At 43.9% G+C, this 22,817-nt stretch overlaps 1 protein-coding gene across 1 annotated transcript in view; it reads right to left on the bottom strand.

Annotated features, from left to right (window-relative positions):
- IL17RD (interleukin 17 receptor D) overlaps window positions 1-22,817 on the bottom strand; it is a 193,604-nt gene that overhangs the window by 66,708 nt on the left and 104,079 nt on the right. The gene's annotated exons all lie outside the window — the stretch shown is intronic.

Consider the following 22,817-nt stretch of genomic DNA (forward strand, 5'->3'; position numbering starts at 1 on the left):
AGTTAGGACTGTGAGTCTAGTAACAAATCCATCGACACCGCTTAAGACACTCAAAAACAATAAAACACAATTTAAAAAAAAAGCGATACAGAGATGATCGAGAAAATGTAATGATGTGGGACACATAAAACCTGTCAGAAGAAAAAATAAAAATTTTTAAATACCTGTCGGAGGGCCGCGTGGGTCCAGGTGGCGGCGGGAGCCGGGTGGTCGCGTGTTAAATCTAGGCCGCGGGCGGGTGGGCGCCTGTTCCAGGCGGCAGCGGCAGCGGCGGCGGGGGGACACGCGTTAGTTCGAGACGGCCGGCGGGCGGCGGGTGGTCGCGTGTTAAATCTAGGCCGGGTCCGCACAGGCGCGCATTCATTCATTCACTGCCGGTGGGGGCTGCCGGAGAGGCAGCCCCCACCGGCAGTGAATGAATTCATTCATCCAGGTGGAGGAGCCGGCTGCTTTCGCCACCGGCTCCTCCGCCTGGATGAATGAATGCGCGCCTGTGCGACCCCTGCGATTCGGCGCTCAAGGCAGTCACATGCCGTGATGTCACGCCTTGAGCGCCGAATCGCAGGGGTCGCACAGGCGCGCATTCATTCACTGCCGGTGGGGGCTGCCTCTGGCAGCCCCCACCGGCAGTGAATGAATGAATGCGCGCCTGTGCAGACCTGGCCTAGATTTAACACGCGACCACCCGCCGCCCGCCAGCCGTCTCGAACTAACGCGTGTCCCCCCGCCGCCGCCACCGCCACCTGGAACAGGCGCCCACCCGCCCGTGGCCTAGATTTAACACGCGACCACCCGGCTCCCGCCGCCGCCGGCCGCCTGGACCCACGCGGCCGTCTGAAACTAACGCGCGTCCACCCGCCGCCCGGAACAGGCGCCCACCCGCCCGCGGCCTAGATTTAACACGCGACCACCGGCCCCCCGGATCCCGCCGGCCGCCTGGACCCACGCGGCCCTCCGACAGGTATTTAAAAATTTTGATTTTTACACTTCCTGGTGCCTGTCATTTCAAATGTCATTTGAAATGACAGGTACCAGCGCACCCTGGTTACTGTATAGGCGCTGTATTAAGCGCCTATACAGTAAAATGGGTTACGCGGGCATAACCCTTCCCTACCGCTTTAAAGCCGCGGCATGCATTTGCATGCGATTAGAGGAGAGTATCGGGGAGTTAGTGAAGAGAACTGTGCGTGCGGGGAGGAAGGGTGCGCCTGACACTACCTCACTGTTTCTACCTCGACCTTACTGTATCGACCTGTTAGCTTGTAAGCCCTCTGGAGATAGGGAAGTACCTGCATGTAAACTGATGTGATATCTCAGATTGAATGTTGGTATATAATAAATATATATATAAACATTTTAAGGCTGGCCTGGTGGTTCCATGGGAAGTGCTATACATATTGCCATGCAGAACACCTGGGTGCAATTTCCCAGTCTGGTTTTGGCTCCCTGGGTTTGGGGATGCTACAGATCCACAAACCCTTGAAAGGAGCAAGTCTCAGTCATCTCTCATTGGTGGCACATAGTTATGAGACTTAGGGGCGGATTTTAAAAGGCCTGTGCGCCTATTTTGCATAGGCCGCCGGCGCGCAAAAAGCCCCGGGACGCGTGTAAGTCCCGGGGCTTTCGAAAAGGGGCGGGAGGGGGCGTGTCTGGGGGCGTTCCCGAAACGACGCAGTGTTTCAGGGGCGTGCCACGGCGCCGGCCCGGGGGTGTGGTCGAGGCCTCCGGACCAGCCCTCGGGACCGGAGGACGGAGCGGGGCTGCCGGCCGGCACGCGCAAAGTTACGCCTGCTTTCAGCAGGCGTAACTTTGCCGACAAAGGTAGGGGGGTTTAGATAGGGCCGGGGGGGTGGGGAAGGTGGGGGGAGGGCGAAGGAAAGTTCCCTCCGAGGCCGCTCCGAAATCGGAGCGGCCTCGGAGGGAACAGGCAGCGCATGCTGGGCTCGGCACGCGCAGGTTACACAAATGTGCACCCCCTTGCGTGCGCCGACCCCGGATTTTATAAGATACGCGCGGCTATAAAATCCAGCGTACTTTTTTTCGCGCCTGGTGCGCGAACAAAAGTACGCGATCGCGTATTTTTTAAAGATCTACCCCTTAGGATCTACCTTAGACAGGGTCCAGAGGCCGCCACGGCTTGTGGCTCCCTGACCAAGGACTATGGCTATGATGGCTCAACTAAGTTGAGAAGGGATATAAAACAGGGGAAAACCCCTGACTAATTGCAAATGAAGGTCCAGATTTAGGCACAGGCAATGTAGGCAACTGCCTAGGATGGCAAATTCTGAAAGCACTAAATTCCTGGGCCAAAGACGAGCTTGCTCTGGCTTGCTGTAGGGCTATGCACTGCTGCAGCTTCATAGCCATGTCACTGTGACACTCTGCCTATGGGTGCCAAAATCTTAAACCTGGTCTTGTTGCACTGTAGCTTAATAGAGCATGGTTCTGAATGAACTGAAAGCTCAAAGAAACAAACAAAATTTTGTAGGACAAAATCTTACCTTTTATTCTGGTTCTGTTTAAAATATTGTTACAAAATGTTCTGCATGCGATTTGAAAAAGTATGCTCTGTAGTATGAACAATATCTGAACTGATGCTGGTAGGTATTGCCAAGCAAATTCCTGATTGCATTTCATTACATCAATGCATTTCCTCATTACAAAATTTATTGATTCTGCTACCATATCACAGGGGGACTTCTCTAGGGACTTGGTAATATGGTATCACCTTTGCTATTAATAATACAAATTAAAGATAAGCAAATTTCTTGCAGAAAATACACCCATATGTGTGAAAGAATATGGACCAAATGCATAAAGCATTTTGCCATAAATACAAACTGGGAAAAATCACTTCATACATCTGGTGCATGGTTTTTATCTCAGTCCTAAATTCTGTTTTCAAGTGATGAGGGAAGAAGAAGTCCAAATGTTTAATGTGAGGAAGCACAGTAACACAGTGATGTAGCAACATAGCAAATGGTGGCAGATTAAGACCAAAATGGCTCATCCAGCCTGTCCAGTTGAGAGTCATCCTTTTTTGGCAGATGGGCATACACAATTCCCAAATGCTATTCAACACCAGCTACTCCACTGGAGCGAACCCATGAATGGTGCCTATAAAACTTCTCCTGCCCTGCAAGAGATAAAAATAACATTCTGTATGGCTAAGACCCTGGCGCTGCACATCTTTCTGGAAATCGTAGAGATAAAGACAGTAAGGGCAAAAGAGTACCAAATCTGTATCATTTAGCTACTTAACCCTTAATGCTTCTCCCGTATTTTTTCTTTGCAAGTTATCAAAGTGAGGGCAAACTTTATTTGCTGGACAAATGCATCATCAGAAACTATAGGGGCTTATGGTGCTGTTTTAAAATCTCTTTAGTGCATTTTGAAGGATTTGGTATAGCATTTACACATGGTGGAGCGCACTGTTAGCCTGCATTTGGCCGCGCGTTTTCAACGCGCTATTTTTACCCCTTATACAGTAAGGGGTAATAGCGTGGCAAAAACGCGCAGCCAACCCCCCCGAAACTAATAGCGCCCGCAACATGCAAGTGCATGTTGATGGGCCTATTAGTCATTCCCATACGATACAGAAAGCAAAATGTGCGGCGAAGCCGCACATTTTACTTTCAGAAATTAACGCCTGCCCAAAGACAGGCGTTAATTTCGGCCGGCACCGGGAAAGTGTACAGAAAAGCAGAAAAACCTGCTTTTCTGTACACCCTCCAACTTAATATCATAGCGATATTAAGTCAGAGGCCCCAAAAATAAAAATTAAATTAAAAATTAAAAAAAAGAAAAATTAAAAATCTGCTCGCGAGTTGGAAGCCGGACGCTCAATTTAGCCGGCATCCGTTTTCCGAACCCGTGGCTGTCAGCGGGTTCGAGAACCGATGCCGGTAAAATTAAGCGTCGGCTGTCAAACCTGCTGACAGCCGCCACTTCTGTCAAAAAGGAGGCGCTAGGGACACAATCACGTCCCTAGTGCTTCCTTTTACCAGGGGCCCTCATTAACATATTTATTTTTACTGAATCGTGCACCCAGGAGAGTGGCCTGGTCGCACGTTGGGAGAGCGGACGCTCACCGGCTCTCCCGCGGGGTTTTCTGTATCGGCCTGACAGTCTGGCTGATTCTGGCTCAATAAAGAAGGTCACTGTAATGTACTCTCCCAGAGCCCAATGTACTAAGACGTGAGTAAAAAATGTGTTCTGAACTATAGCGAACATATTTTTTACTCACACACAAAAAAGAGAGTTAATCACCCATGCAGTAAGTTAATGATATGCTAATGCACCCGTAATGAAAAAAAAACAAACCAACAAGCTAACCTGAAAACATATGCCCAAAGACATGCCTAGTGAATTAAAATATGATTTATGTGCATACTCTCCATTTGTGCATCATATTTTATGCGCAGAGAATATGCTTTCTATTGTGTAGACAGAAATCCGGAGTACTGGACACCTACACCACAAAGTCCAGGTTCAGCCCCAAAGACTAACACTAGCCCCAGAAACTTTACCCCATTTCTGACCAGAAGTTAAATTTCCAATGTTAACAAAACATGAGTTAAGCTTATGTACTTCTCTGTATTGGGGAGTAATAACTAATGCCTTGATTAACATGGGATTTGAATGGAGGAGCACTAATTTGTGTTTAAAGTTTTATTCGTTTGTATACACAGTTTTTGCAGCTAAACTCTTTGCTAACCCTAACCCTAACCCTAACCCTAACCCTAACCCTAACTGGAACAGGCTAATGGACCATCCCAGATTTATCAGTATTAGCATAACACCCTGTTGTTTTTTTTGTTCTAAATATAACCTGTTCTATCCTTCTCAGCAGGATCTTCAACTAAAATGTTGTTTCCTCTTTGCTGTATAGCAGTTACAAATTGTATATGCTGCATTTAGCAAGTGAGTCAAAAAAACCCAAAAAAACCCCCACTGCATGTGCATACACATTCTACCAGGAATAAGTCAATATATACTACACTCATTTACCGCCATTATTTACTACTCCCCTACCCCTTATTAAAATTACGCTAACATGGGGGCTATTTACTAAAGGTTTTTTCCCATTTTGTGGCTATAGGAAAAATGCTTAGATGGTAAATTTAAAACAAGTGCACATGCCCCCACATACATGCGAGAGCGTGAATGCACATACTCTGGAATTTTAGTCCACTAGTTTGCCCAGTCTATCTTTAGGTCATCCAGACCCCCTCTGTTTCTTCAGCCTGCACTCCCCCAGGTTTACCCAGACCACTCATCCAGTTGTTTTAGGCCTAAAATGAGATCTCATCAATAGCAGAAACAGCGCGCATTGGGAAACAGTCCAATGCGCGACGCAGGCAGAGAATTTAAAACCCGTATTTACACGCGTAAATGCTGGCCCCAGCCTGGAACATGCCTGATACGCCCTAACTTCTCCCCTTTTCTCCATAAGTTAGACTGCTCGCACTTGTGCATATATGCACATAATTGGGCCGTTTCAAAATATAAATTGCTCGCGTTCGGCCCAGATATTCACGTATCTGGGCCTTTTAATGCAAGCAACTCTTAAAATTCACCCCCAAGTAAACAGTTTTATTTATTGCATTTAATATACCATCTTTTCATATCACAAATCAAAATGGTTTACATAATTATAAAATACAACATAACAAAATACTTAATTTTGTAACATAAAAAATATAAAGTAGTGACAATGTTAAACCAAGCACATCTAGTTTTCTTAATGCATCATTAAAACATGCTTTAGTTGCTTTTGTGAGGCATAAAGTTGAAAGCCGAGTCTAATCACCCAATTACACAAGCCTTAGAGTTTCTTACTGCTATTGGTGTAGATAATGTCTTTAAAATAAAGCTTCAAAATATATGTTTCACTTGTGTCTCCTCATACTTAGAACTAGAGGCAAATATGCATTCCTACAGGGCAATAAATCTGAATTCATATAACTTCTTTCAATCAGACTTGATTCCAAGGCATGCAATATCCATCCAGCCATGTCAAGGGAGGACAGTTGGCTACAGATTAGTTACACAGCGTGCACAAAACCTTCCAAAGGACAAAAGGGAAAAGGAATATTATTATTATAATTTTTGCTCTGTAGTTTCTCCTTTGGGCTCTCTGTTTAATCGGAACACCTGACTCAGCTGGGCTAAGCATTATGAAGGTTCGTTCACTGATATTACAACAAACATATAAAAACAAGACGTAATATGTTTTTATAATGCGTGTTTTATTGTATAATGCTTCAGACAGCTCTTTTTAGAACTGGGAAAGCAGTTAATAAGAAATTTTAAATAAACTACCTGGAGTTTTTCCTCCTATTTCATAATCTCCCAATTCACTTAGTCCAGTCCATTCACTGTAGTGACCATCCTCTGCTGGGAAATATGCTCCAGGGCTCCCTGATCCCAAAAATTGTGGTCCCTAAATCTGACTGCAAGGGGATCGCTATAGTGCAATTAGTGGGAATCCTCTCCTTCTTCCCCATAGGGGCTCTGAATGCAACCTCCACAGCATCCCCAGCCCTTTTCAACCTGGAGAGCAGAAGTCTGGACTAGGATTCAAACCCAGTGACAAGTTCTGAGTCTGAAGATATTGAAATCACAGTTCTCAGATTTCAAAGACATTTTATTCAAAACAGCAGATGTAACAGGATAAGTATACAGGTTCTCTCCCCCACCATGGCTTCAGCTCACAGTGCATGCCTCCTTAGAGTAGAGAACGGGGACAGTTCATAGTCTCTTAGTCACAGGCCCAAAAGTGCAGTAATTCACTCCACCTCAAGCATTACAGATCTCACTCTGCAGCATAGTTCAGTAGCCCTTGAATTGTGAGAACTTCCTTGCTCCCAGCAACCCTCAGATGCAGGATATCTGCCTTTGCCTACACAGTCTGTACAAAGGCTCTTCAGTTGTACATGTTTAGTCTCCTCAGTGCTCTCCAGTGGTTTAGAAAACAAAGCACCAGTATTCCAAGCAGTTAGGCCCCCAGCATGAGACCTGCCAATAAGCCAATCCTAATACCACTATCCTCACCCCTCCTTATGATAGATCGAGTCGGGGGGGGGGGGGTTGGCCCAGGTGGATGGGGTAGTTACTGGTGGATTAGGGCAGGGATTTCCCTACACTAATCAGCCCTTTAACTTTGGGACAATTGTGGTGGAGGAACATCAAAAAGAAATATAAGCAGAGAATGGTCATCGTTGGGGGATAACAGTCTTAGTATACTGGACACTCAAGGCCAATTTTAACATGCATCCAATTTTTGGAAGATTACTCTCAGTAACCTCCAAAAATAGCATGCCTTTAGTAAAGAAATGCCCCTCAGAAAGTATAGATGTTCAAACAGTTAGGAGAAAGAAATGTAATCAAATCATTAGGAGACCTTGTGGCTAATAAAATGTTTTTTTCAGAGACCATCACACAAATCAAAAATGAGTGAAGAGTTGTTGTGAGGGCCTGCAAGAAAACTGAAATAAAGTCTTTTACCTGAAGAAGCCAGAAAATGTTTAGAAAGACAACATTCTAAAGCCTCCATGCCTGGGAAAAAAAAGTATAAGACCTTATTTGCCTCCGGGGTGTGTTACCATCTGGCCGTCTGTTCTCTTAATAGCAGGAACTACTCCTAAAAGCAGATTGTTACTTTAATTATTGAGCTAAAGACTGCACCGCCATATTCCCAGGTTTCTTTTTGCATGGAACTCTGCACAGCTGTTTCCCCTTTAGATGTATAATGCAGCCTTTACTTTGATTGTTTAATTCTTGTTTATTAACTTTTTCATCTTCATTTCTTAACTAAATTGTATTAATTTCCTTCGTAGTAATAGATGAGATACAGTATGGCTCTGAAGCAGGCCTATACAGTTTCTGGAGAAGACTACATTCACATATTCATATGAACACTATGAGATAAGAAATTCTTTACATTGTATAAATTGATTTTTTTTCTTCGCCATGCTATTTTGGATTCTGCAATAGGCCATGTCTTAAAAATGCCTGGACATTGTTCACATATTCTGTATATTGGGTCCCAGAGATATACAAACATTCACACTAATTAGGTACCCTGTTATTTGCAGCATGAGAAGTATGTTACAAATATCTACAGCTCTGACTTCACATGGGTTCTAGGTCTTCTGACTATATTTAAAAAAGTAACAACATATCCTATAGCAAATTATTTTAATTACTTTTTAATTTAATCTGCTCCATGCTGCTTATGAAAACCAGTCACAAAAATGTCTATTTACCGTGCACTAAAGGGCCGATGCAAAACAGTGCACTCAGCCAAGCGCACTGTTTAACCCGTGGTTGGACGCACGTCCACAGCCCCTTATGCTATAAGGGTATTTGCGCATCCAAAACGCGCATCCAACCCCTTGCGAAAACTAATAGCGCTCAGCACATGCAAATGCATGTTGATGAGACTATTAGTTATTCTCCTCAGATTTAAAAAAAAAAAAAAATGTGCGCCCCCACCCGCACATTTTTATGCTCAGAAATTAACGCCTGCCCAGTGCAAGCGTTAATTTCTGAGCAGCCCAAAAAGGTGTACAGAAAAGCCAAAAATACTGCTATCAGTACATCTTCTGACTTAAGATTGTGGCGATATTAGGTTGGAGGAACCAAAAGGTTAAAAAAAAAGTGCAGGTCAGATTAGGGAAACAGATGCTCAGTTAATGAGCATCCGTTTTCCTAACCCGTGGCTGTGCACAGGTTAGGAAAATGGATGCTTGTAAAATTGAGCGTCCATTTTCCTAACCCCAAAACAATCACACACACACATCCACATACATATCAATCCCATATACATCCAATCCAATTGGCTATATAACTAAAAGTATGAAAAAAATACAAAATAAATTTTTTTTTTCAGTTTTCCAGACATTTTCACATAGGACCTTGTGTGATCTAATGTAATTGCTTGTGATGCTCAAGACATCATCTTAATTTTCATTACATTTCCCAAATCACAGTTACCAAATCCTTGATAGATCAAAGCATCCAAACACTGATATCTCTGTCACTGACACGATTGTCTCAAATCACAAAAATACCACAAGTATATCCATCACAAAACCTGAAAAGGAACCCTTCTTTCGCCCATGCTGGGTTTCTTCAGGGAAAAGAAAGCTATAAAAAAACCTCCAAAAATAACATATCACCAAATGATAACCCACTAATAAAAAAATTAAATAAAACGAATTCTCTTATTAATGGAAAACAATTTTAAGTTACTATTTAGATGGTACATCACCCCGGTATAATTGCGTAAAATGTTTCCCACTTCTACCTACCTTTGCTGGCGAAATTGTGGACAGCGGGGGATTATATTCATATGTGGTGGTCCTGCCCATTCTTCAACCGCTGTGGTGTTCCTTGGAAGATTGGCTCCTGCTTATATTGGGTACCCCACCACCAAAATCAGCACTTTTAAATTTCCCTATCAATGATGTATCCAGATCTCAATATTTCTTTTTGAAGGCTGCACTTCAAGCAGTCAGAGGAACCATAGCACGAGAAAGGAGGACCACCAAGTCACCTTCCTTTGACAGTGTACTACGTCGATTACATTGGATATATTATATGGAAAGGTTGACGGCTCTTAAGAAAAACAAATTAGGCCGCTTTGAAGATTCATGGCATAATTATTGGCATTGGCGTACCCTTCAGATGTCTGGACCTCCATGAGGTCTGCCAGAGTTAACCTAATGGGCCTTGTGTCTGGTATATTTAACAATCGAGACTCTATTATTCATATCATGGATTATGTTGTTGAACCTCTGAATTCCCTGCTGGGTAGGAGGGCTAGGGATGGGGGGGGGGGGGGTTTGGGAGAAATGATAAAAACATTTCTTTTTCTTGTGGATTTGATGCTCCATGGGTTTTGTTGTGATGGCGAAACCGAATGATGGTATATAAAAAGCGATAAATAAATAAATAAATATTTTATGCTCGATGAAAATTGAGGGGACTTTTACTGTTTCTGTAATTATTTTTATTGGCTAGATATTACTACCTCACATGCCATGGTTTGTAATATATTTTATATACAATACATGAATAAAAAACCATAATAATAAAAAAAAAGAAAACTAATTCTCTTAAGTCTCTATTTGATCATAATTTATATAATCAAAAACTGCCGATTTTGGTGGCGAAACATGTTCACAAATATCAGGAAAGACAATATTTTAAATGTACCAATATATGAAGACAAAAGTCGTCAGCAGTACACCTGAAAAAAAATTTAAAAATTCAACAAGTCATATAAATCCAAAAAAACACAGATGAAACCGCAAAACTCAAATATCCGACCCAAGTTTACCAAAGAGAAGGACATCTTGGATATGCTCCCGACAAAATAATGGCCGACGCCTACGTTAAAGATACCCTTACCCAAAGGTTTTAAAGAATCCTCGGACCAGTAAGAAAGCAACGTTGCAATGCTGTATATTAAAAGTAACAACTACCCAATCTAGATTCCGTCAAAACTACTACATAAAAGCCGACCATTCAATATTATCAAGGCTGTTCGGGGTCATTGTTCGCCAGGTGAAAATAAACCTTTGATCACATCGGCGAAGTTTACGTGAAACATCATCCCCTCTTGTGAATTACAGTTGTTTAATAACAAAGAATTTTATATCATCAACGGTATGTGAAGCTGACAGTCAATGAGATACTAGGGGGGCATTTTCTTTTAAGTTGCGAACACTGCTTTTATGCTCGAAGATGAGTTGTTTAACTGGACGTTTTGTTTGTCCAATATAAATATAAAAGCAAGGGCAAACAATAGCATAAATGACATTATTGGAAGAACATGTGAATGATCCTGGAATAATGAAAGGATAAGGCAAGCGACAATGTACAAACTGTTTGATGTATAAAACATGTTCACATACTGAATAATTGTTTCATGGATATTGACGTAAAACCTCTTTGCAACCCTCCAAAACCTGAACTAATCTATTTCTTAAATTTTTTCCTTTCTTCACTGAAAAAACACAGGTTTTTCCACAAAATTAGATAATGAGGACAGTACAGACCAATGCTGTAAAATAATACGTTTCACCTCAGTCAACCACACAGAGATTGGACGCATACAAATCAACCATGAAATCGGTTCCTTATGGTTTTTAATAAGCAAATTTTGACAGTCAGCATACAACCCTCTTTTATATGCATGTTTGACACAATGTCAAGGGTATCCACTATCAAGGAACCTTTGCATTAAATCATGAGAATGATGTTTATACAGGACAGTGAACAAACATATGTGCCGATATCGCAAAAATTGACCACTCGGTATGTTCTCTTTGATGAGACGGGGTGAAAACTGTGAAAATGTAGTAACGTGTTCCTATCTGTGGGCTTACGATATACAGAGGTAAAAATTGCAGAATTGTTCTTATACACCATCACATCAAAAAATGATAAGTGTGTTATGATGTTGGAATGAAAATTGCAAGTTTGAATCTAAACTATTAATCCAAACTTGGAAAGATTTCAACCTCTCAATCCCACCTGTCGATATGAAAAACACGTCATCGATGTAACGACATCAAAATCTAATAAATTGAAAGAAATGAGAAGAATAGATACATTTTTCTTCAAAACAAGAGATGAACAACCCAGCTATCAAAGGTGCTAAAGGGGATCTCATTGGAATTCCCTTAATTTGATGGTAAAAAACAGAATGTTGGGAATTATTAGAAAGGGAATGGTGAATAAAAGGGAAAATGTCATAATGCCTCTGTATCACTCCATGGTGAGACCGCACCTTGAATACTATGTACAATTCTGGTCGCCACATCTCAAAAAAGATATAGTTATGATGGAGAAGGTACCGAGAAGGGCAACCAAAATGATAAAGGGGATGGAACAGCTCCCCTATGAGGAAAGACTAAAGAGGTTAGGACTTTTCAGCTTGGAGAAGAGAAGGCTGAGGGGGGATTATGATAGAGGTGTTTAAAATCATGAGAGGTCTAGAACGGGTAAATGTGAATTGGTTATTTACTCTTTCAGAAATTGAAGGACTAGGGGGCACTCCATGAAGTCAGCATGTGGCACATTTAAAACTAATCGGAGAAAGTTCTTTTTCACTTAACGCATAATTAAGAACATAAGAACATAAGAAATTGCCATGCTGGGTCAGACCAAGGGTCCATCAAGCCCAGCATCCTGTTTCCAAAAGAGGCCAAACCAGGCCACAAGAACCTGGCAATTACCCAAACACTAAGAAGATCCCATGCTACTGATGCAATTAATATCAATGGTTATTCCCTAAGTAAACTTGATTAATAGCCATTAATGGACTTCTCCTCCAAGAACTTATCCAAACCTTTTTTGAACCCAGCTACATTAACTGCACTAACCACATCCTCTAGCAACAAATTCCAGAGCTTTATTGTGCGTTGAGTGAAAAAGAATTTTCTCCGATTAGTATTAAATGTGCTACTTGCTAACTTCATGGAATGCCCCCTAGTCCTTCTACTATTCGAAAGTGTAAATAATCGATTCACATCTACTCGTTCAAGACCTCTCATGATCTTAAAGACCTCTATCATAACCCCCCTCAGCTGTCTCTTCTCCAAGCTGAACAGCCCTAACTTCTTCAGCCTTTCCTCATAGGGGAGCTGTTCCATCCCCTTTATCATTTTGGTTGCCCTTCTCTGTACCTTCTCCATCGCAACTATATCTTTTTTGAGATGCGGCGACCAGAATTGTACACAGAATTCAAGGTGCAGTCTCACCATGGAGCGATATAGAGGCATTATGACATTTTCTGTTTTATTAACCATTCCCTTCCCAATAATTCCTAACATTCTGTTTGCTTTTTTGACTGCTCCAGCACACTGAGCCGACGATTTTAAAGTATTATCCACTATGATGCCTAGATCTTTTTCCTGGGTGGTTGCTCCTAATATGGAACCTAACATCGTGTATCTACAGCAAGGGTTATTTTTCCCTATATGCAACACCTTGCACTTGTCCACATTAAATTTCATCTGCCATTTGGATGCCCAATCTTCCAGTCTTGCAAGGTCCTCCTGTAATGTATCACAATCTGCTTGTGATGTAACTACTCTGAATAATTTTGTATCATCTGCAAATTTGATAACCTCACTTATCATATTCCTTTCCAGATCATTTATATATATATTGAAAAGCACCGGTTCAAGTACAGATCCCTGAGGCGCTCCACTGTTTACCCTTTTCCACTGAGAAAATTGACCATTTAATCCTACTCTCTGTTTCCTGTCTTTTAACCAGTTTGTAATCCACGAAAGGACATCGCCTCCTATCCCATGACTTTTTAGATTTCTTAGAAGCCTCTCATGAGGGACCTTGTCAAATGCCTTCTGAAAATCCAAATACACTACATCTACCGGTTCACCTTTATCCACATGTTTATTAACCCCTTCAAAAAAGTGAAGACTTCCCTTGGGTAAATCCATGTTGACTGAGTTCCATTAAACCATATCTTCCTATATGCTCTACGATTTTGATCTTGAGAATAGTTTCCACTGTTTTTTCCCAGCACTGAAGTCAGGCTTACTGGTCTATAGTTACCTGGATCACCACTGGAGCCTTTTTAAAATATTGGGGTTACATTGGCCACCCTCCAGTCTTCAGGTACAATGGATGATTTTAATGACAGGTTACAAATTTTAACTAATAGATCAGAAATTTCATTTTTGAGTTCCTTCAGTACCCTAGGATGCATACCATCTGGTTCAGGTGATTTGCTTCTCTTTAGTTTGTCAATCTAGCCTACTACATCTTCCATTTTCACAGTGATTTTGTTCAGTTTGTCTGATTCATCGCCCCTGAAAACCATCTCTGAAACTGGTATCTCCCCAACATCCTCATCAGTAAACACGGATGCAAAGAATTCATTTAGGGGTAGATTTTTAAAAAAAGCGCGATCGCGTACTTTTGTTTGCGCATACATGTATCTCATGCTGTCATATACTGTATATACATACACGCTGTCTCTCATGCTCATATACTGTATACACACACTGTCTTATGCTCAGTCATACATATGTACACACAGTCTCATGCTCATATACACACACACAAGCCATCTTATGCTCAGTTATAAAAACACTTGCACACACACAAGCCATCTCATGCTCAGTCATACACACACACACACACACATACACACACACACACACACAGATATGCTCTGTCTCTCATGCTCTTTCACTTGTTTCCCCCTCTGAAAGAACAAGGGGCAGCAGCAGCAGCAGCAGCAGCAGTCTCCTTCTTCAGCCTGGACAGTCACTAGACTTTTCCTTTGTGATTCTAAACTCCAGGCCCTGCTGCTTCTGCTTATGACCTCTCAAGGGTCAAACTCCTAACTGTCTGGAGGAGGTGGGGATGCCAATGCTTCTTGCAACTATGCAGACTGTGCTCCTTCTGATTGCTGAGGTGAGAAAGGGGGTTCAGAGGCCAATGCTGCTTCTTTTGGCTCCAGGGCCACGCTTCTTTTGGCTCCAGGGCCACGCTTCTTGTGGGGGTGAGGAAGAGGAGAGTGGAAGGCTGATGCGGGCCATGCTTCTCTTGACTGCTGGGGTGGGAGGTCAGTGCCGCTGCTACTATGGCTCCGTGGCTGTGCTTTTTCTGACTGCTAGGATAGGGGGTGTGGAAGGCTGATGCTGTTTGTTGCAACTCCATGGGCTGCACCTTCTGACTGCAGGGGCAGGGTAGTCCGATGTTTCTTCTGTCAACCAGACTGGAGCTCTGTGGGAGGGGCTCCAAAGGTTCCTTTGGGCTGGGTGGCAGCACTGGTGGCTTTTTTATTCCAATTTGGACAACTTCCTCCCTTTCAAGGCCAGACCCGATGGTAAACAGAACTCCAGAAACAGGCACAGCAGTTCTTACTGAAAAGCTGTGTATCAGGTGGAGGGGAGGCAGCTCTTCAGCTAAATTGTGAGAGAGATGGAGCCCCCTGATAGACGGCGCCTATGGCCAAGGCCGTATCAGCCATAGGCAACCTTCGGCTCTGAAGTATAATACCACATCTATAGTCATAACTTACATGCTAGCACTTTGTATAACGTAGAAAATGCTTATCTGGAGGGCCAGTAGGTTACAAGATAATCAGTTATCCCACACCTCCCACAGCTGTATCTGAAATCGTGCTGAGCACTATCTATTCCACTGCAGAGAAGATGATCTGGCTGGCATAATCACTCAGTTCTTAGCCGGGTCTGCTTTCGTTTGACGAGACATCAGAGATTCTGCCACTTGTGGCTCAGGTTTTTCACACTGCAGTTGTTTTGAAAAACTGCTTTGTGCATGTGGCAAATCTTCTCCCACATAGTCTTCTTCAGTTATGAGCTCACTCTCTTGGGGGGTCGATGCAATAATGTGCGCTCAGCCTAGCACACAGTTTGATGAGCAATCGGATACACGTTTTGGACGCGCTAGGCTAACCCCCATGCGTCCAAACTCACATGTAGCTAATAGCACTCATCATATGTACATGCCATGTAGATGAGGCTATTAGCTATGCAGAAAGTTGCTGCTCGGCTAGTGCATCCTTGTTAACACAGCAAATTTAACACCAGCCCCGAAGCCGGCATTAAGTCATACCAAGAGTCAAGAGCCCATTAGCCAAGGGGCGATTTTCTGCTTCCTCCTACTGGCTGTCTCCCTGCCTGCCTGCCTAGTGGTACTGCATGAACTGCACTGGCTTCTTCTTAGCAACAGAATCAAGTGTAAGGTGATATCAGCTAATATTAGGATGCTGACATGTTTGCTGCAGAGGCTACTTGTGATTCCATCCCTGTTCTGAGCACAGCTGCTCTTTGTCACTGCAGGGGATTTCAGATGCCAGCTTTTCTTTTGCTGGGCAAGAAAACTGATGCTCGTATTGAGCGTCTGTTGTCCTAATCTGTGCACCGCCATCTCCTGGATGCCGAATGCAGAGTGCTAGGGATGCACAATTGATCCCCAGTGCATCCTGTTTTAGCACAGCACCTCATTATAATACTGCACTGGGCACCCAGGAGAGGTGTTTGTGTGTGCGTTAGGAAAACGGGCACTCAATATGCGCGCCCATTTTACCACACGTCATATTGCATTAGCTCCCTGGACTCAGGGGCCATACAGGACATGCTGGACCTTAACGACCTCACAGACAAGAAGGTCTATCTCTCTAGGTAGGAAGTCTGGCCTCCTCAAATGTACTCCACTCCTTCCGGCCATGCAGCAAATAGGAAGGTAGGCACTATGAGTATCTCCTTTATATATGCATATGCGCATAACTGCACATATACAGGGTGGGGTATATACAACTAAATATTACATACATATTTAATTAAAATAGATAGGAAATATATACACATTTATTATTACTCACATATATACCTGTAGCTTTCGTGTGTATCTTCTCTTTAATGCTGTGGTATGTGTGTAATATTTCCACTTGTCAGTGCAGATTTGGTCTATACAAGGGATAACTGCTGGATCTTTCTCCTCAGGGACTTTCAGATTCACTCCAGTGTTTCTCCCTATTGTTTTCAATGTAAGACCTATACCGGACCTACCTATTCCTGACGCCATGGAGCCTGCTCCTAATCTAAATCAACAAAGTACTTCTTGGGATGTTAGGAAAGTATAGAATGTGTGGGTACGAACCTCATAAGAGAACAGAGCTCTCTCTATGGTAATTCCAAAATTGTGAAATGAATTACCTTTGGCAATCAGGGAACATCAAGATTTAATTACATTTTTAAAAAAACTGAAAATATAGCTGATGACTAATGATGTGACTTGAGAGTGGGCACTGTAATTTCATGTTAGCAATGCAGATGATGATTGTTTTTTTACATTGTGATTGTTTATTTGTTGTCCATCACTTTGAGCAATTTAAATTTTAAATCAGGAAAATGATTTGTAAATTTTATCAAAATGAAATAAAATAAATAGATAAATAAATAAATAGAAGCCTGGATGATTGCTATTTTAGGCTTGACCTCTTCCCTGAGAACCATATTGGACAGACTTTATTTTTACCACGATCTATCTCATAGGTATTTATGTGTATTGTGAGTCTTACGATATATCAGGCATAATATTTATTAAGGGACTCTTCTGCTTCTTCTACACAACCAATCCTTTGTCCTGTTAATATCTGGATGGGAAATTGCTGATGACATTTACATTTCAGATCCAGCTTCTTGTGATAGACAAGCTCTGATGACTGCCTGAAATTACTGGTGGTAAAGGTGGGTGAGTGGGGCTAGGTCCTGAAAACAGCAAGGTCTGAGAGTACTCATTGTTATGCTCAGGCTTATGGACCCTTGGCCGACGAGAAGATGGTATACCTTTCGGAGGGTCCGTAGGCTCTCTCGTCGGGTGGCGAGGCAGAGCAGGAGGCAGGACCAGCTGACCCTTGGCACTAGAGACTGAGGCGAACACGGAGACGATGAAGAGAGGAGATAAGGCGCTATGTCTTCACCACTGGTGGTCTGCGGTCCCCCCGGAAGGAGCCCGTAGGGACCCGACCGCTAGGACTTAGGTGGACCTAGGGAGGTCAGGGTAATGGTGCAAAGGCCAACTGGAGCTTCGCCCTGGAAGCCCGCGGTCCCCCCAGGAGGAGCCCGTAGGGACCCGGGCAGCTGGGACTTAGGTGGGCCCTTGGAGACGGAGTCTTGAAGGAGTCCTAGGTCGAGTGCCAGAGGATCGTCGCTCACCAGTCCGAAGTCGTGTACCAGAGAATCACCGCTTGCCAATCCGAAGTCAGGAACCAGAGAATCACCGTAAGCCAATCCAAAGTCAGGAACCAGGAACACCAAGACAGAACAGGATCCAAAGCTCAAGGACTCACCGAAGCAAGCAGACTGGACGGCGCTGGAGGACGCTGCCAAGTCACTGGATGAGCAGAGGATGCTGCCTTTTATACTTCCTCTGCCCTGGCTGATAGAGAACAGGTGAGGCCATTTAAAGGGATGGGTCCCTTTAATTCTGTGGAGGGGGCGTGGCCTAGTGCTTAAGCATGGCGGCGGCCATTTTGGATTTCTCCTGTGGAGGGGAGACGCCGCTGGGGGGAAGCAGGATGGCTTCCCCTGCAACGGGCAGCGTCGGAGGCTGCGCAGGCGCGATGGCCCGAGTCAGAGCCCTCCCCCGGGGCTCCCGCGGCGCCGCAAATCAGGTAGGGGGCTGCGGTCGTGGGGCGCCACGGCCGCAGAGCACAACACTCATATAGCACATGATCCTAGAAGTGTATAACACAGGACTAAGCAGTCTTCTAGCAGGCAGATGTCCGTTAAAAGGTACATCATGGAGAAATATACGTGTGGTAAAATCCATGAAGAGATTGTCAAATGTGAGGTGGGAAACTTCAGGAATGAAGCAGGGCTCTACCTGTGAAGATAGCCAGTGTGAGCATGGACAAAGGAAGGTTTGGTGCTGTACATATATCAGAAACCTGAATTAATGCAGGTAGGCCTTCATCTTTGTAGTGTAGATAGTTAATTTATGTAACATCTGAAACTTATGAGACACTGATGTGATTTATAATCCTGGGGGAATTCTGCACTACTGCGGAGTGCAGAATTTGCGCAGAATTCCCCCCTGCACAGAATTGCCATTTTCTGCGCAGAAAATGGCAGAGGAGACCCTAGCATGCCGCAAACAGAGCGCGCAAAGATGAAGGCCCTGGCCTCTGCGAGACTCGCTCCGCTCGCGGTGAAGATGAAGGCCCCAGCATGCCATTTGCGGCAAAAATGAAGGCTGCGGAGTGTGCTGCGAACAATGTGTGCTCCACTCGCAGCGAAGATAAAGGTCCTGGTGAGAATTAATGTGTGTGTGTGAGAGGAGAGGGAGAGAGGAGGGGGGGTGAGAGAGGGGAGGGTGAGAGAGCAGGGAGAGGGGTGTGAGAGAGCAGGTGAATGAGCAGGAGGGAGTGAGGGAGAGCATGGGAGGTGAGAGGGGGGATGCTTGAGTGTGGGTGCCAGAGAGAGGGAGCCTATATGGAGGAGATTGTGAAGGAGTGTGTGTATATGTGTGAGAGACTGGGAGCGTGAGTGTATGAAAAAAGAATTGTGAGTATGTGAGTGTGCTAGCCTGTGTGAAGGGATTGTGTATGTGTAAGACAGAGTCTGTGTGAAGGGGTGCATGAGAGAGAGACATAGGTAGCCTGTGTGAGGATGTATGTGTGAGAGAGAAAGGGAGTTTGTGTGGGTGTATATGCAAGAGAGAGGGACTCTGTATGAGGGGATGTGTGTGTGCAAGAGAGTGAGGGAGCCTGTATGAGGGTGGGTGTATGTATACTAAAGAGAGGGAGCAATTGTGTGTGAGAGAGGGAGGGACGGAGGGAGCCTGTGTGAGGGGCAGTACTGAGAATGGGGTCAAACTGGGACTGGCGATAGAGTGGAAGGGGTTGAGCCTAGAGGTGGATGTGAGATACTGGCAGGTGGAAGAGTTGGGGCCTGAGAGGGCAAATTGGCCAGGGAGAGTGAGTGGAAGTGACACTCTTACAGTGAATTTCTAAGGAAATTCTGCTCAAAATATTTAAAATTCTGCATCTCTAAGTAATAACTTTTTTCTGTGTTTACTGAAGAGGATGTTGGAGAGGTACCTGTAATGGAGAAGGTTTTCATGGGTAATGATTCAGATGGACTGAATCAAATCACGGTTAACCTAGAAGATGTGGTAGGCCTGATTGACAAACTGAAGAGTAGTAAATCACCTGGACCGGATGGTATACACCCCAGAGTTCTGAAGGAACTAAAAAATGAAATTTCAGACCTATTAGTAGAAATTTGTAACCTATCATTAAAATCATCCATTGTACCTGAAGACTGGAGGATAGCAAATGTAACCCCAATATTTAAAAAGGGCTCCAGGGGCGATCCGGGAAACTACAGACCGGTTAGCCTGACTTCAGTGCCAGGAAAAATAGTGGAAAGTGTTCTAAACATCAAAATCACAGAACATATAGAAAGACATGGTTTAATGGAACCAAGTCAGCATGGCTTTACCCAGGGCAAGTCTTGCCTTACAAATCTTCACTTTGTTGAAGGAGTTAATAAACACGTGGATAAAGGTGAACCAGTAGATGTAGTATACTTGGATTTTCAGAAGGCGTTTGACAAAGTTCCTCATGAAAGGCTTCTAGGAAAAGTAAAAAGTCATGGGATAGGTGGCGATCTCCTTTCGTGGATTGCAAACTAGCTAAAAGACAGAAAACAGAGAGTAGGATTAAATGCACAATTTTCTCAGAGGAAGGGAGTGGACAGTGGAGTGCCTCAGGGATCTGTATTGGGACCCTTACTTTTCAATATATTTATAAATGATCTGGAAAGAAATACGACAAGTGAGATAATCAAATTTGCAGGTGACACAAAATTGTTCAGAGTAGTTAAAACACAAGCAGATTGCAGGAAGACCTTGTGAGACTGGAAAATTGGGCATCCAAATGGCATAAGAACATAAGAACATAAGAAAATGCCATACTGGGTCAAACCAAGGGTCCATCAAGCCCAGCATCCTGTTTCCAACAGTGGCCAATCCAGGCCATAAGAACCTGGCAAGTACCCAAAAACTAAGTCTATTCCATGTAACCATTGCTAATGGCAGTGGCTATTCTCTAAGTGAACTTAATAGCAGGTAATGGACTTCTCCTCCAAGAACTTATCCAATCCTTTTTTAAACACAGCTATACTAACTGCACTAACCACATCCTCTGGCAACAAATTCCAGAGTTTAATTGTGCGTTGAGTAAAAAAGAACTTTCTCTGATTAGTTTTAAATGTGCCCCATGCTAACTTCACGGAGTGCCCCCTAGTCTTTCTACTATCCGAAAGAGTAAATAACCGATTCACATCTACCCGTTCTAGACCTCTCATGATTTTAAACACCTCTATCATATCCCCCCTCAGTCGTCTCTTCTCCAAGCTGAAAAGTCCTAACCTCTTTAGTCTTTCCTCATAGGGGAGTTGTTCCATTCCCCTTATCATTTTGGTAGTCCATCATGTCCATCAGCTTAAGAGCTTGGCTAGTCGCTCCACCACTACAACCAGCCTGCTAAGGTTAGTTCTGACCCCTCACAAATCTTACAATATCATTTGTATCCCCTGGCCAAAATCCTCCTGTGAGACTAGCTCCTGGCGTGGAGCAGGTGCTCCAGTCACTAAGGCAGGCTCAGTAGCTCTCCCCTGCACCTCCTCTCTTCCAGTGTATACATATTCAGATGCTTCAGCCTCTCCTTATAAGTCTTCCAATACTGACCTCACACCATTTTGGTCACCCTTTTCTGAACGCTTCCGATCTGTCTCTATCCTTTTTGAGATACAGGCTCCAAAACCAAACACAGTACTCCAGGTTTTTGCAAACCTTAGTATCATCCTCAAATAGACAAACTTTTCCTTCTATCCTTTCCGCAATGTCACTCACAAAAATATTGAACAGAACCGGTCCCAATACCGATCTCTGTGGCACTCCAATTAACATAATTCTCTCTTCAGAGTAGGTTCCATTTACTTAATAGCATTTTATGGACTTCTCCTCCAGGAACTTATCCAAACCTTTTCTAAATCCAGCTACACTAACTGCCTTACCCACATTTTCAAGTAATGAATTCCAGAGCTTAATTGTGCATTGAGTGAAAAACATTTTCTCCAATTTATTTAAAAAACATTTTCTCCAATTTGTTTTAGATGTGCTACTTGCTAACTTCATGGACAAACACCCCCCCCCCCCCCCCCCCCCAGTCCTTGTATTATCTTAAAGAGTAAATAACCAATTCACATGTACCCATTCAAGTCCTTTCAAGATTTTATAGACCTCTATCATTTTCCCCCTTAGCCTTCTCTTCTCCAAGATGAACTGCCCTAACCTCTTTAGTCTTTCCTCAGAGAGGAGCTGTTCCATGCCCTTTATCATTTTGTTCACCATCTTCTCCCTCTTCTTCCTCCTCAGACAACAAGGTAGTGTTATTTGTGAAGAGAACAAAAACTGTCATTTCATGTTCTCATATGCTCCAGGGTATGATGTGCATGATCAGTCAAGCAGTTAGAGGGCATTCCTTTTCTGGGAAAGATGTAGGCAAAAGGAACTGTTCTTAGCTGCGGAACACCTCAAGTCTATAGGTGGTGGCAAAGCCATATACTGGTTTCTTGCATTCAGAAGTTTCAGTTTAGCACTTTTTTACTACATGGTGCCAAGCTAGTGATATAGGCTCAGAGTTAGACTCTGTGTCAGGGTAGTTGGTATTGGGGCATGGTCTACATAGGAAGGCGTCAAGGGCCATGAAGCGGCACTTAGTATTTAGGATAGGGGCATATACTGTCCCTGATAATAATTTTAGGAGTGGGTTGTAATAACCTCAAGAGTTTCATATTAGACTTGAGGGCGCATTACAAGTTATGCTTCATGACTGTGTTGCTTGTGACCCAGAGAAATGCCAAGAACAAACTTTTTTGGCATGACGGTTTGTTGCAGCTGAAGGCAGAGACAAGGACTTGCAGAGTAGCAGGCCATTGGTGGGACTGGTGATGAAAGCTGTTGCGCTCCGCTAGTGGGTCTAGCCGTGAGCAGGCGCTTACCTTCGCGGCCCGGAGGCCACTGAGGTTTCCTCTCTTCACCGCGGCAGGAAGCCGCGGACTTCGGCGCTTCCCAGGGTGGCAGGAGCCGCCGCCAACTTCAGTTCCGCTTCGCGGCCTGGAGGCCACAGTCCCCAACCTCCCTCGCAGCTGGAGCCGCACTTCGGTCTGCTTTCAGCGGCCTGGGCACCGCCGCTGTTATCGGGGCCTGCGCGGAGGCCCAGCTTCTCC

This window comes from Rhinatrema bivittatum, chromosome 4 (assembly GCF_901001135.1).
Source record: "Rhinatrema bivittatum chromosome 4, aRhiBiv1.1, whole genome shotgun sequence".
NCBI classification, from domain to species: domain Eukaryota; kingdom Metazoa; phylum Chordata; class Amphibia; order Gymnophiona; family Rhinatrematidae; genus Rhinatrema; species Rhinatrema bivittatum.